We start from the raw sequence: 14794 nt of genomic DNA, 5'->3' as shown, positions 1-14794 counted from the left end.
TTGGAGGTCATCTAGTCCAACCCCCTACTCAGGCAGGAAACCTTATACCATTTCAGGCAAATGGCTTTCCAGTCTCTTCTTAAAAACTTCCAGTGTTGGAGCATTCACCACCTCTGGAGGCAGGTTGTTCCACTGGTTAATTGTTCTAACTGTCAGGAAGTTTCTCCTTAGTTCTAGGTTGCTTCTCTCCTTGACTAGTTTCCATCCATTGCTTCTTGTCCTGCTTTCAGGTGCTTTGGAGAATAACTTGACTCCCTCTTCTTTGTGGTAGCCCCTGAGATATTGGAACACTGCTATCATGTCACCCCTCACCCTTCTCTTCGTTAAACTACACATACCCAATTCCAGCAACCGTTCCCTATATGTTTTAGCCTCCAGCCCCCTAATCATCTTTGTTGCTCTTCTCTGTACCCTTTCTAGAGTCTCGACATCTTTTTTACATTGTGGTGACCAAAACTGCATGCAGTATTCCAGGTGTGGCCTTACCAAAGCATTGTAAAGTGGTATTAGTACTTCACTTGATCTTGATTCTATCCCTCTGTTAATGCAGCCTAGCACTGTGTTGGCTTTTTTGGCAGCTGCAGCACACTGCTGGCTCATATTGAAGTGATTGTCTACTAAGACTCCGAGATCCCTCTCACAGTTACTACTATTGAGCAAGGTACCACCTATACTATACCTATGTATTTGATTTTTCCTGCCTAAATGTAGAACCTTACTTTTTTCACCATTGAATTTCATTTGTTAGATAGTGCCCAGTGTTTGAGTCTGTCCAGATCCTTCTGTATCTTAAGCCTATCTTCTGGAGTATTGGCTATTCCTGCCAGCTTGGTGTCGTCTGCAAATTTGATGAGTTCCCCATCTATCCCCTCATCCAAATCATTAATGAAGATATTGAAGAGCACTGGGCCCAGAACAGAGCCCTGGGGCACCCACTACACACTTCCATCCATGTAGATGCGGTTCCATTGAGGACCACATGCTGAGTACGGCCTGTCAGCCAGCTACGAATCCATCTGGTGGTAATGCTATCTAACCCACATTCTTCTATTTTATCAAGTAGTAGGTTGTGATCTACTTTATCAAATGCCTTACTGAAGTCTAAGTAAATTATATCTACAGCATTCCTCTGGTCCACTAGTTTTGTCACTTGGTCAAAAAATGTAATAAGATTTGTCTGGCATGATCTGTTTTTGACAAACCCATGTTGACTTTTAGTGATGACTTTGTTGGCATCAAGGTGTTCGCTGATTTGTTGTTTGATTATCTTTTCCAGAATCTTCCCAGGTATTGAGGTCAGGCTGATAGGTCTGTAGTTTCCTGGATCTATTTTTTTTCCCTTTTTTGAAGATGGGAACTACATCAGCTCTCTTCCAGTCCTCTGGTAGTTCCCCAGTGCTCCAGGATCTTTGAAAAATATAGTTCAGTGGTTCTGAGATCACGTCTGCCAGTTCCTTGAGAACCTTGGGGTGTAATCCATCTGGTCCTTGTGATTTGAACTCGTCTAGGCTGGACAGGTGCTCACTTACCATTTTCTTGCCTATCCTAACTTGCGTTTCTATTCTGTTTTTTATGGCACTGGTTTGGGTAGGTTGGACTGTTTTTTCCCTTTGTGTAAAGACAGATGCAAAAAACGAATTAAATAGTTCTGCTTTCTCCCTATTGCTTGTCACCTTCTTGCCACTTTCACCCACTAATGGACCAATCATTTCCTTAACTTTTTTCTTGTTTTTTATATGTTGAAAGAAGCATTTTTTGTTATTTTTGACTTTGGTCGCAAGCCTTAGTTCATTTTGAGCCTTAGCTTTCCTCACTTCATCTTTGCAGGCACGGGCTATTTGCTGATATTCTGACTTAGTTATGTGCCCCTCTTTCCAATTCTTATACTTGTCCTTTTTATCTTTCAATTTATCAGAGAGTTCTTTATGCAGCCATGCTGGTTTCTTTTGAGAGCTGTTATTTTTCTTCTTTGTTGGTATTGTACTAGACTGGGCCTTTATTATCTCACTTTTCAAAATTTCCCAAGCTTCTTGAGTTGTTTTCCCCTTTAGGATTCTCATCCATGGAATTCTTCCCATGGTCTCTCTAAGTTTATTGAAATTAGCTCTTTTAAAGTCCAAGACTCTAGTTTGGCTGTATTCTATTGCTTGTGCCTCCAGAATGTTGAATTCCAATATTGCATGATCACTTCCCCCCAAGGTTCCTGTGGCTTCGACACCTTCTATCATTTCATCTCTGTTTGTGAGAATTAAATCCAATATGGCTAATCCCCTAGTTCCCTTCTCTACTTTTGGGGAGAGAAAGTTGTCTGCTAGGTTTGTCAGGAATCTGTTTGATCTTCCACTTGGTGCAGAGTTTGTCTCCCAGTTGATATCAGGGTAATTAAAGTCCCCCATTACTATTGTGATGTGCTTCTTACATACCTTAGTTAGCTGACTAGCAAAAAGTTCATCTATTTCCTCTGCTTGGTTGGGCGGCCTATAGTATACACCTATGGCAATGTCATTTTTCCCCCTTTTATATTGACCCAAATGCATTCAGGTTTACAGTTTTTGTCATTGTTGTGCTCTATTTCTGTAGAGATAAAGTTATTTCTTATATATAGAGCAACTCCTCCTCCTCTTTTGTTTAGTCTGTTTCTTTTAAATAGTTTAAATCCCTCTAGCTGTGTGTTCCATTTGTAGGTTTCGTCCCACCATGTTTCTGTAATGGCAACAATATCATATCTGCCCTCATTTACCTGAATTTCTAGTTAGTGGATAGTGGAGAAGAGTTTTATCATTGGTGAAGTAAGAGACAGTTACTGATGTGGTTACCTTGGCATGTGACAGCATTTAACTAACATTAGCTGGCCTTGAAACATAAAGACAGACTTGGTCAGTACTTCTTGTTGGGAGACCTTCATGAAAATCTATTGCTGCAGGCTATAGTAAGAAGTTAGAAAAAAATCCTGAAAGAAGGTCAATTGCTTCCATATTGTTGCCAAGAAAACTACTCTAATATCTCCATAGAATTACTCAGGAGGGACTCTAGTTTTACTTTTTTACTACTCTGATTGGGCTTTTGTATATAGATTAGGAGTTGGGGAGTTATTTTGCTGTTCAATTCCACCTTAACCTTCCATTGAAATAAAAAGTCTACCATAATAGAAAACTATATCCTTTCATTTGTTTCTGGAAGTGAGCCTTGCTGCATTTGATGTGACTATATGCAGAATCTCAGTTAAATATGAACCAACATTGTAAAAAAAAAGTACAAGATAATCCTCCTTGTTTAGACTCGCATTCTGGTAAACTAGATGCAAAAGAGAAGCATAATTCCTTCTTATTTTTTTTCTAGCAATTTGTGTTCCAGCTTCTTTGATATGGGGTGCACTTGCTTAATTTCTCTTTAACATTATTGATATATCATCATTGCTTCTGGAATATTTGCACTGAGCAGGGGCTTGGGGCTTGGTGGCCTAAATAGCCCTTCAAATTCTATCATACAAAATAATATCCATGCTAATGCTAAATGAGTAGTTCTTCGCACCCTGCTGCCACTTTTTCCTAACTCTATCGGTTACACTGGATGACCTCATTTCTAATATTACATAACAGGATAATATTTCATAAATAATTCATGCATTTGCCACATTTTCTGGTTAAACAGTCCTAATCATAATACATTTTCATTATTTGGGAATTAATTTTCTGGTTGTTTTAGCAACCATCTGACCATTTTTTAGATACGTGGCCTATCTTCCATTCAGGAGTACAAAACAGCATACAAAACAACCCTGCCTCTAATTCCACCCCCACCCCACTTCCAAGGCTCAGAGGTAGTGACTAGGCTCAAATCATTTAGTGAATTTCTATAGCTGAAGATGGATTTAAATCTATGTCCTGGTCCTAAATTCATCATTTTAACCCTTTTACCACATTGGATCTTTCATTTTTTTCACATTTAAATTATTCCTGGATTATTAGCAAATGAACAAGTATAGTTGTCTTATAAGTAGTCAGAGGGACCATCAGTTTTGGAGGGGGGGGGCTAGTAGTAAAGCCAAAGTTTGTAATCAACAGGGTCCACCCTTTCTCTCAAATTTGTGTCAATGTATTCCAGACATGTCAAACACAAGGCCCGGGGCCCAGATCCGGCCCACGAAGTGGTTTCATGTGGCCCGCGAAGCCATCCTGGAAACAGTGAGGGAACGGCCCCCACTGCCTTGGCCCTGGCCGAGAGACCCTCCTCCTGCCAGAGACTCTCAGATCTGTCCCACTCCTGCCCAGGCCCCCATAGGCACCCTTGATGCGAATGTTGTAGAGCTGGCCACGCCCACCCAGTAGGCCATACGCACTCTAGCCACGCCCACCCAGTAGGCCACGCCCACCCATGCCACACCTACCCGGCCCCCTGAGGGCAACCGCAATGCTGATGCGGCCCTCAATGAAATTGAGTTTGACACCCCTGATGTATTCAATTGGAGGCATTTTCAAGTAAGTTCCTTGATTTATATCCACCTTAAAACCTTCAAGCTCCAAATATTTACTGCTCAGAAGTGAGGCCCGTGTTTATAATTCTGACCCCAAGTGCATGTATCAGTTTTTTTCCATGCTGGATGTTGTGCTTCTCTTCTGTACCAAATCAAGGTAACATACTGAAATTTCCAATCGAAGGAGTGAGAGTCAACAGACTGAATAAGATAAGATAAACTTTATTGTCATAGTAAACTTTATGGCCCATATTAAAATGAAATTCTTTTGCCTGCTCTCAAAGAAAGTATATACCTACCCATACACATAACACATACATGATACACATATACAATATATACACACACACACAAAAAAAACATATACACGTGTGTGTGTGTGTGTGTGTACTGATCACTGTCCATTTTGAACACATAGTTCAAACTTGAGAAACCTGAGAGTTCACATTGTAAACAAATTAATTAAAAATGTAGTTGTTTTTAATAACACCTGCAATGAGGTATTTACCTTTCAGCTGTTAGTGTTTTGTGTTTAAACTTCCTGTCCAATCTACCTGGGGTAAGCAAATCAGAGTAACTTGATGAGAGGAACCAAATAAATAAATAAATAAGTGAATCAACAGAGGTGGAAGAGGCAGTTGATTGCTAAGACACAACACAGGCTATAATAAGTGAATGCCTTGTGCACCAAATTGCAAGTCTGAACAGATTCATCTAAACGACCCCCCTTATAATGCTCCATTCAGTTTAAATGACTGGATAATGTTTTAACAAAGGAAGAAAAGATACACAGCAAAAGAACATGCTAGTTGAAGCTTTAAAAAGAGGGACAGGCCTCTACTAATTAATCAGTGAAAATCAAAAGGGAAGCCTGGGCCTTGTAGCAGCTAAATATTTGGGGTTTACCTGAGCTTCAGGAAGTGATTCAAGTCAGCTGAAAAGATTAAGCATCCTTTCTGTGAGGCTGATGAATTGACAGGTTGGCGGTGTTTCCAAGATCAGGTTAGCAGCAGGACAATAGTGCCTTATTGAGTAGGAAGTTTCAGAAATTAAGGAGCACCATTTGAAAAGTTGCTCCAGTCTGTCACAAAAGAGGATACTATTAATGTTTTGTTCTTTAAGCTAACAAATGCACCTGCAGCATTCCAGAGAAGAATATCTCTATAAGGCTTGTCATAAGACTTCAGGCAGGAGATGAAGGGACATGTTGAGGGTTGGAAGCTGCTTGTGTAAAGTTTGTTTTGAAAAAAGGGCAACTTTCAGGTAAAAAATATATATATAAAATGACATGAACAGTGAAAGAGGTTGAACTCATCCCTATGTGGTAAATCTTCAGACAGTGACAGTCATTAGAAGGACGAGGCTAAAGCAAGGCCAACATTTTTCTGACTTCTATTAACTGAGCTGCTCAAGTGCTAGAAAAACAAAAATAGGCTTCTGCAGAAAAAAGATAGATTAAACATGTATCAATTTGATGTTGCCCTTATCTTTCTATTCAAGCCATATTCTAGGTAAGTAATTTTTTTTAATTAACAAAATAAATTAATATTAATACATATGTACAAGGAGCATGGTAGCTCACATGATTAGAACACTGGGTTGACAATCAGCAAGCCCGCCTTTGAGACCCGAGTGCTGCTTTGTGTTGGGGTGAGCTCCCATCATTCACTCCAGCTCCTGCCCACCTATCAGTTTGAAAGTGGGAAAACCTAAGTAGATAAACAGGTACTGCTTTGTTGGGCACATTAATGGGGACATGCAATGAGCCCTCAATTGGGCGTGCCATGGGCAATGGTGATGTCACCAGCTAATCCTTTCAATCCAGAAGCACCTTGGGGTATCTAAAATTCTTGCACACACATACAATACAAACCAATACATTTGGATTGTGTATTTTGATGCATTTTGACCCCTACACAATCCAGATGTATTGGTTTCTCTCTGTGTATAAGCAATTTAGAAGCTAAGATACCAGATTCGTGGTCGGAAGCACTTATTACCCTGATACCAAAGGAAGAAATGGAAATACAGAAAATAAAGAACTGTAGACCGATTTCCTTGCTGAATGTGGACTATAAAATATTTGCATCAATCATAGCCGAAAGGCTTAAAAAGTTCCTAAATGAATTTATACATATGGATCAAAATGGGTTCCTGCCCAAAAGACAGATTAGAGACAATATGTGAATTATATTAAACATATTAGAATATTATATTAATTAATTATATTAATTAAATTAAATTAAATTAATTTTAAATTTTAATTTTTAATGTTATCTTAATTGTGGGCTTGTATTAATTTAATTTAATTTTATTCTCTCTTTTGTATTGTTTTTAACTTGCCCTGTGAACTGCCCTGAGTCCTTCGGGAATAGGGCAGTATATAAATTCAACTAATAAATAAATAAATAAATTATGAAACACATCCCGAAAAACAGATGGCATTGATGTTTTTGGATGCGCAGAAAGCATTTGACAATGTGAATTGGCAATTCATGATAAGACAACTACAGATTATGGATTTTGGGGAGAAATTTATAAATGTAATTAAAGCAATTTACAATAAGCAAATAGCCAAAATAATGATTAATGGAGATATAACTGAAAAGATTAACATTATGAAGGGAACAAGGAAGGGATGCCCTTTATCCCCATTATTGTTTGTATTGATACTAGAGATACTAAATAGAACTATAAGTCAGAATAAGGATATAAAAGGTATGAAAGTTAAGAGAGAAGAATATAAGCTACAAGCTTTCGCAGATGATTTAGTATTTATCTTGGAGGAGCCACTAGCGACAGGACCTGTATTAATAGAACAAATAGAAAAATATGGTGAGGTAGCAGGTTTGAAGATTAATAAGGATAAAACAAAAATGTTAGTGAAAAATATTACTGAAAAACAAAAAAAAAGAATTGATGGGAAACTTAGAGATACAGATTGTAAAGAAGGTAAAATATCTGGGGATTCACCTGACAGCAAGATGTACAACAGTTAAAGAAGATAACAAGGCTATCCACAGGATATAGTCATAAATTATGACAGCTCAATTTGAATAATTTACACACACACACACACACACACACACACACACACACACACACACACACATATATATATATATATATATATATATATATATATATATATATATATATATATATATATAGGGACGTGGTGGCTCAGTGGGTTAGGATGCTGAGCTTGTCGATCAGAAAGTCGGCAGTTTGGCGGGTCGAATCCTGAGTGCCACGTAGCAGAGTGAGCGCCTGTTACTCGTCCCAGCTTCTTCCAACCTAGCAGTTCGAAAGCACGTAAAAAGGCAAGTAGAAAAATAGGGACCACTACGGTGGGAAGGTAACAGCATTCTGTGCGCCTTTGGCGTCTAGTCATGCCGGCCACATGACCACGGAGACGTCCTCGGACAAACGCTGGCTCTTAGGCTTTGAAACGGAGATGAGCACTGGCTCCTAGAGTCGGAAACGACTAGCACGCATGTGCGGGGGAACCTTTACCTTTACTATATATATATATATATATATATATATATATTTGTTTTCTGAGGTTTTCGCGGGTGCCTGTATGTGGATCCTTGGTTTTTCGGGTTTCTCCCCGCGTAGAACTAAAGGTGTAGGCGCAACGTTTCGACGAAATCCCATCCGTCATCATCAGGCTAGTGGTTTCTGCTTCCTTCTTCTGGGAGAAGTATGTGGCTGTTTGTTTTTCTTTTTTAAACTGCCAGAGGGGGTGTGTTCTGTGAGTGGAAGTGTGCTGATTGGGTGGGGATTATGTGTGTTCTGATTGGGTGGGAGTGTGTTTTGAATGGTGGGGGTGTTCTGATTGGGTGGGGGTGTGTTTTGAGTGGATGGGCTGGTCTCAGCTGCCAGCCTTAGACCTGAGCTGGTGAGTTGTGCTGTTTTTGTTTGCCTTCGTGTTTGTGGTGGTGCCATGTTTTTATAGTGGGTGTCAGTTTGCTTATTATGTGGTTTGGAGGGGTTTAAAGTGGCTGATGTTGCAGCTGTAGTTAGGTTTCTGTTTTGTGGTTGTGCCTCTTTATCATTGTGGGTTCGGATTTGCTTTTTGAATAGTTGTGTGGTGGTGATGTCATGTGATGTTATCATGAGTTTGGGTCTGGTATCATTCTTGGTGGTTGGGACTCGTCTGTCAATCAAGGCGGGTTTCCAAATAGCTGGTAGGCGAGAGGTATCATCTCGTTTGTTCATGCTGTGGGGGCGTTTTTCTATCTCAATGGCTTCTCTGATTATTCTGTTGTTAAAATGTTCAATTTTGGCGATAGTTTTGGTTTTTTTAAAATCAATTTCATGTCCCGTGGCTTCAAAGTGTTGGACCAGGGATGAAGTTTGTTCTCCCTTTCTGAGTGAGTTTTTGTGCTCTTCAATGCGTGCACTTATTCTTCTGTTGGTCTGTCCGATGTATGTGGTGGGGCAGGTGGTGCATGGGATTTCGTATACTCCTTGGTTTTCTAACCCAATTATGTCCTTGGGGTTTCTTAGGATGGTGGATACTTTTCTGTCTGTGTAGAATGCTGTTTTGATGTTGTGTTTTTGGAGGACTTTGCTGATTCTGTCTGTGGTCCCTTTTAAGTATGGGAGGAGGGCTTTGCCTTTTTCTTGTTCTCTGTCTTGGGTTTTTGTGGGTGTCTCTCTTCGGATTAAGTTGGTAATCATGTTTCTTTGCAATCCATTGGCTGTTAGTACATTAGTGAGGTTGTGTAGTTCGGTTTTTAGGTGTTGTTTGTCAGCTAGTTGTTTTGTTCTGGAGATGAGTGTCTTGGCTACGGAGTTGATCTGTGCTGGGTGGTGGTGTGAGAGTCACCATGGAAACAGAAGCTAACAACCAACTTCCCTTCCTTGATGTTTTAGTCTACAAGAAATCCAACGGCTCCCTAGGACACACTATCTACCATAAAAAAACGCACACAAACCGCTATCTGAATGCACTCTCACACCACCACCCAGCACAGATCAACTCCGTAGCCAAGACACTCATCTCCAGAACAAAACAACTAGCTGACAAACAACACCTAAAAACCGAACTACACAACCTCACTAATGTACTAACAGCCAATGGATTGCAAAGAAACATGATTACCAACTTAATCCGAAGAGAGACACCCACAAAAACCCAAGACAGAGAACAAGAAACAGGCAAAGCCCTCCTCCCATACTTAAAAGGGACCACAGACAGAATCAGCAAAGTCCTCCAAAAACACAACATCAAAACAGCATTCTACACAGACAGAAAAGTATCCACCATCCTAAGAAACCCCAAGGACATAATTGGGTTAGAAAACCAAGGAGTATACGAAATCCCATGCACCACCTGCCCCACCACATACATCGGACAGACCAACAGAAGAATAAGTGCACGCATTGAAGAGCACAAAAACTCACTCAGAAAGGGAGAACAAACTTCATCCCTGGTCCAACACTTTGAAGCCACGGGACATGAAATTGATTTTAAAAAAACCAAAACTATCGCCAAAATTGAACATTTTAACAACAGAATAATCAGAGAAGCCATTGAGATAGAAAAACGCCCCCACAGCATGAACAAACGAGATGATACCTCTCGCCTACCAGCTATTTGGAAACCCGCCTTGATTGACAGACGAGTCCCAACCACCAAGAATGATACCAGACCCAAACTCATGATAACATCACATGACATCACCACCACACAACTATTCAAAAAGCAAATCCGAACCCACAATGATAAAGAGGCACAACCACAAAACAGAAACCTAACTACAGCTGCAACATCAGCCACTTTAAACCCCTCCAAACCACATAATAAGCAAACTGACACCCACTATAAAAACATGGCACCACCACAAACACGAAGGCAAACAAAAACAGCACAACTCACCAGCTCAGGTCTAAGGCTGGCAGCTGAGACCAGCCCATCCACTCAAAACACACCCCCACCCAATCAGAACACCCCCACCATTCAAAACACACTCCCACCCAATCAGAACACACATAATCCCCACCCAATCAGCACACTTCCACTCACAGAACACACCCCCTCTGGCAGTTTAAAAAAGAAAAACAAACAGCCACATACTTCTCCCAGAAGAAGGAAGCAGAAACCACTAGCCTGATGATGACGGATGGGATTTCGTCGAAACGTTGCGCCTACACCTTTAGTTCTACGCGGGGAGAAACCCGAAAAACCAAGGATCCACATATATATATATATATATATATATATATATATATATATATATATATATATATATATATATATATGTGTGTGTGTGTGTGTGTGTGTGTGTGTGTGTGTGTGTGTATGTATGTATGTATATGTATATATATATATATATATATATATATATATATATATATATATATATATATATATATATATATATATATATTTCAAATGTTAACTATTTAGATTACCTTGCTAGGCCCCAAACATGGGGCAAATCTTTATTTCCTGTTTTCAGCCTATCTTGAAGGCTATCGAACAGGCAGTAGTCACACCGGACAATTCATATATTTGTGTAAATTACTAACAAAGAATTAAAGGGAGACTGATATGCATTTCAAACTTATTTGTTTTCATCAGTCAGCCGTACCCTTCTGAGATTCGAACCTGGGCTGATTGCACATTAGGCAGTTGTTTTAACCTCTAGGCCACAAGCTCTATCTCACTTTGTTAGCTGAGAAGCAAGGGAGATATGTGTTAAATGCTTGTTAACTATTTAGATTACCTTGCTAGGCCCCAAACATATATATAAAAGAAATTTAGATAGTATACCTGAATTTTATAGTCCTTGGTGTCACTTCAGTAAACCTGAGAATGATCTTTTAAGAATTCTGATAATGGATATTGGCCATTCCCTTGATAATCTGGAGATGAAAGGTGACTAGAAGTAAATGAGAGAGACAGAGAAAAGGATGTCATTTAGAGAAAAGCATTATTTCCACTAACTTTTATTCACCACTTGTTTTAACCCTTTTTCTATCCCTGGATTGGTCAAATAGCTCTGCTGGAGATGCAGCCTTGATAGATAAGATGTGTGCTCTCTTGGTTTATAGCTACCATGTATCATCATTTCCCTTCTAATGTCATTTCCAAGTTTCTACTCTTCTCTCTCTTTTTGAATGCTCTGCTGCCACCAAGTGTGGCTTCCATTTATAATGACACCTGTTGACCTGTAGTTCAAACACTGCAATATTATAAATGTGTTAATAACATCCAACTGTATAGACTACAGCTCTGAAACTTTTTTTTAAAAAAATGCTCTATTAGGAAAAGCCTTGATCTATAAATCTGAAACCTATTCAAAGAATCTGAGGAATTTTCCCGTGCCCTTGTTTGCATTGCTCAATGTTCCTGGAAGGTCTTCCTACTGTTTCAGAAGGAACTTTGTGTGAGTAACATGGCACTGGTGGTACAGAATTTTTCTGATGAAATAGACGCACGTACAATACTTTGGTATCATTCTCCCTATGAGGATTCTGCATGGGGAAAGGCGACAAATTATAATGTTTTGGTAAATGTTGTTGACCAATGATAAAAACAGGAGGTAGTCTCCCATGTTTCTACAGTACTGTGGTAAGTAGAACTTCAGTTGCAACTAACAACAGCAAAGAAAAGTGGAGTATCTATCATAATTCAAGGTGCTGGTGATGACCTATAAAGCCCTAAATGGCGAGGGTCCAGGATATTTAAGGGAACACCTGCTGCCAGCATCAAGCTCCCTTCGTCCAGTGCACTCCCACCCAGGGGGAGGGCCTTCTCAGTGGGCGCGCCTGCCCTTTGGAACCAGCTGCCCGCGGAGCTTAGGACTGCCCCTGACCTCCGTTCATTCCGCCGGGACCTGAAGACCTGGCTCTTCGAGCTCTCTGGCCCAGGCTGAGAATTTTTTAATTTTTAATTTTAACTGGGTTTTTATTTTTTCTCAGGGTCTCATTTAATCTTTTTTAATTTGTTTTAACTTTTGTATTGATTTTCTTTTAAATATCCTGTAAACCGCCCTGAGTCCTTCAGGAAAGGGCGGTATATAAATCTAAATAAATAAATAAATAAATAAATAAATAAATAAATAAATAAATAAATAAATAAATAAATAATGTCCTGAGAAGGCCTTGCTTGTCTCTTGTGAGTAGTAGGGAGGTTGTGATTAGGCATGAGATAACTGTCCCAAACAATTTTATTATCTTTATCCTGAAGCAGGATATGTTGGAAGAGCCACTAAAGAAATGCTATTTTAAACAAATGTAACTAAAATAAACCCTTAGATCTACTACTTATTAAACCTACCAAGCAAACATTTGATAAGTGCAATCTTAAATATTGTGGCGGTTTGCATTAGCCAGTTCTGGATAGGAGGGGGATCTCTGAAAAAAGAGGCTTTGGATCCTGCAAATGTGAAGTTGACTTTTCCTGCTTTTGTTTAGTACTTGCCAGCAGCAGGAATAGAGTTTGCAGTAAATGTTTCTGCAAAACTCTCTATGGCCCCCTCCATTCCTGCCACTTCCAGCCAATGAATCTGAACTAGAAGGCTGCCAATGTACAAATTGCAGCAATGAATTGCAGTCTGAAGGTATAGATGCATTTATTGATGCATTTGTAAGAACAAAATCTGCTGATTTGACTCACATTGATTTGTTTTTTTAAGAGGAGTAGTGCAAATTAAATTCTAGAAGTTGGAAAAAAAGAGAAAAGAGCTTAGTGTTTCCCCCCTGCTTTTTCTCTCATTCCCATTCTCCTCCAGACTAAGTTTAAACGATTTCTTCCAAATTCAGAAAGTAAAATCAGATTTCTCAGTGTCTTAGCCCTCCCCTTACATTGAATCATATATAAAAAAGATAAAACAATCTCTGTGGATTTTACTCTGGTAGCCATAACTGACTATAGAGGGTAGTGCTCATCTTTGTTTCAAGGCCCTTGAGCCAGCACTGTCCAAAAATGTTTCCACAGTCATGTGGTCAGCATGACATCACAGAGCACTGTTACCTTCTCACCGAAGTGGGACCTATTTATCTACTTGCATTTGCATGCTTTCAAACTGCTAGGTTAGCAGGAGCTGGGGGGAGGACAGGAACTCACCCATCACCTGGCACTCAGATTTCAAACCTGGGATATTAGTTTTCCAGCTGACAAGTCCAGAGTCTTAACCACTGAGCCACCACACTGCCCACTGAAGCACGTACCATTTTAATATTTCATGATGAGGACTATTTTGAAACTGAGGTTAAAGAAGACAGCTCCATGCATTGTCAGTCCATACTCCTCAAGTACATCTTTTATCATTAAGTGGTTCAATTCAACTTATTTTCTGGTTCAGAATCAATAATTTATATTGTTGATGATGATGACCATTATTTTTGTTGGTAGTATTCATTTGTTCAGTGTTATGCTTCTCAAAGTGTGTAAACATCTTTAGTAGTTGTTCTTTCTTCTTTTATTATCTGCTTGCATTTTTTTGTTCTGCTTTGCTGTTCTTACTTGGAAAATATAGTAAATCCATTTTCTGGTAGACCTTCTACCACAGGCTACATAACCACATACAGTAGTGTTGTTTTTTGGATTTGGTGGTAACTCCTGATTTTCAGTGTAGATGTGACTAAGCCTCTTCATTTTCTACCCCAGTTACACAACTTGTGTTCAAATATAAAAGTGATGAACTTTGTAGGAAAGTTTCTATTTATATTGAATTTTATAACATCATAGCTGCAGATTTATAACTATTTCAGCAACTGTTTTAAGTCTTTCACTGTGTTTCCAAGATAGCCAGCAAGAATGAGAATAGTTGGTTGGATGAACTGTACTGTAAACATCTGGCCTATGGCCATAATAATAAAGACTGATTTAATTTGATTTGCTGTAAGTGTGTGAGGATCATGTATGAGCCACCTTGCCAAGTCACTTTTGCTTGTAGAAGTGATTCTCAATGTCTTGACCCAGCAAGGCTCCTTCTAGAACTAGAAGTATTCCACATCAGCAAAGAATCAAAGTGAAGGTGATATCCATTAATCAGTTACATTAATACATTTTTGCTGAGCAAATATAAAATTTAAAAAAGGAAATGGAAGAAAATACTATTAAAAGTAAGTACCAGATACACAAATCATCTAACAATTAAAATTCCATTAAATCAGGTTTTACTGATTGTATTTATACTGAGAGCATGGCACGAAAACACAATTCCTAAATTCCACTGCTTGGGTGCATCACAGGGGAAAGTCCTCTCTAACATGCTAGATCAGGAGTCAGCAACCTGAAACAGTGAAAGAGCCACTCGGAACCGGTTCCCTCAGAAAAGGAAAAACTAGGAGCCGCAA

Source organism: Vipera ursinii (assembly GCF_947247035.1).
Source record: "Vipera ursinii genome assembly, chromosome: 4".
NCBI classification, from domain to species: Eukaryota; Metazoa; Chordata; class Lepidosauria; order Squamata; family Viperidae; genus Vipera; species Vipera ursinii.
Note: the sequence above shows the minus strand (reverse complement) of the source record.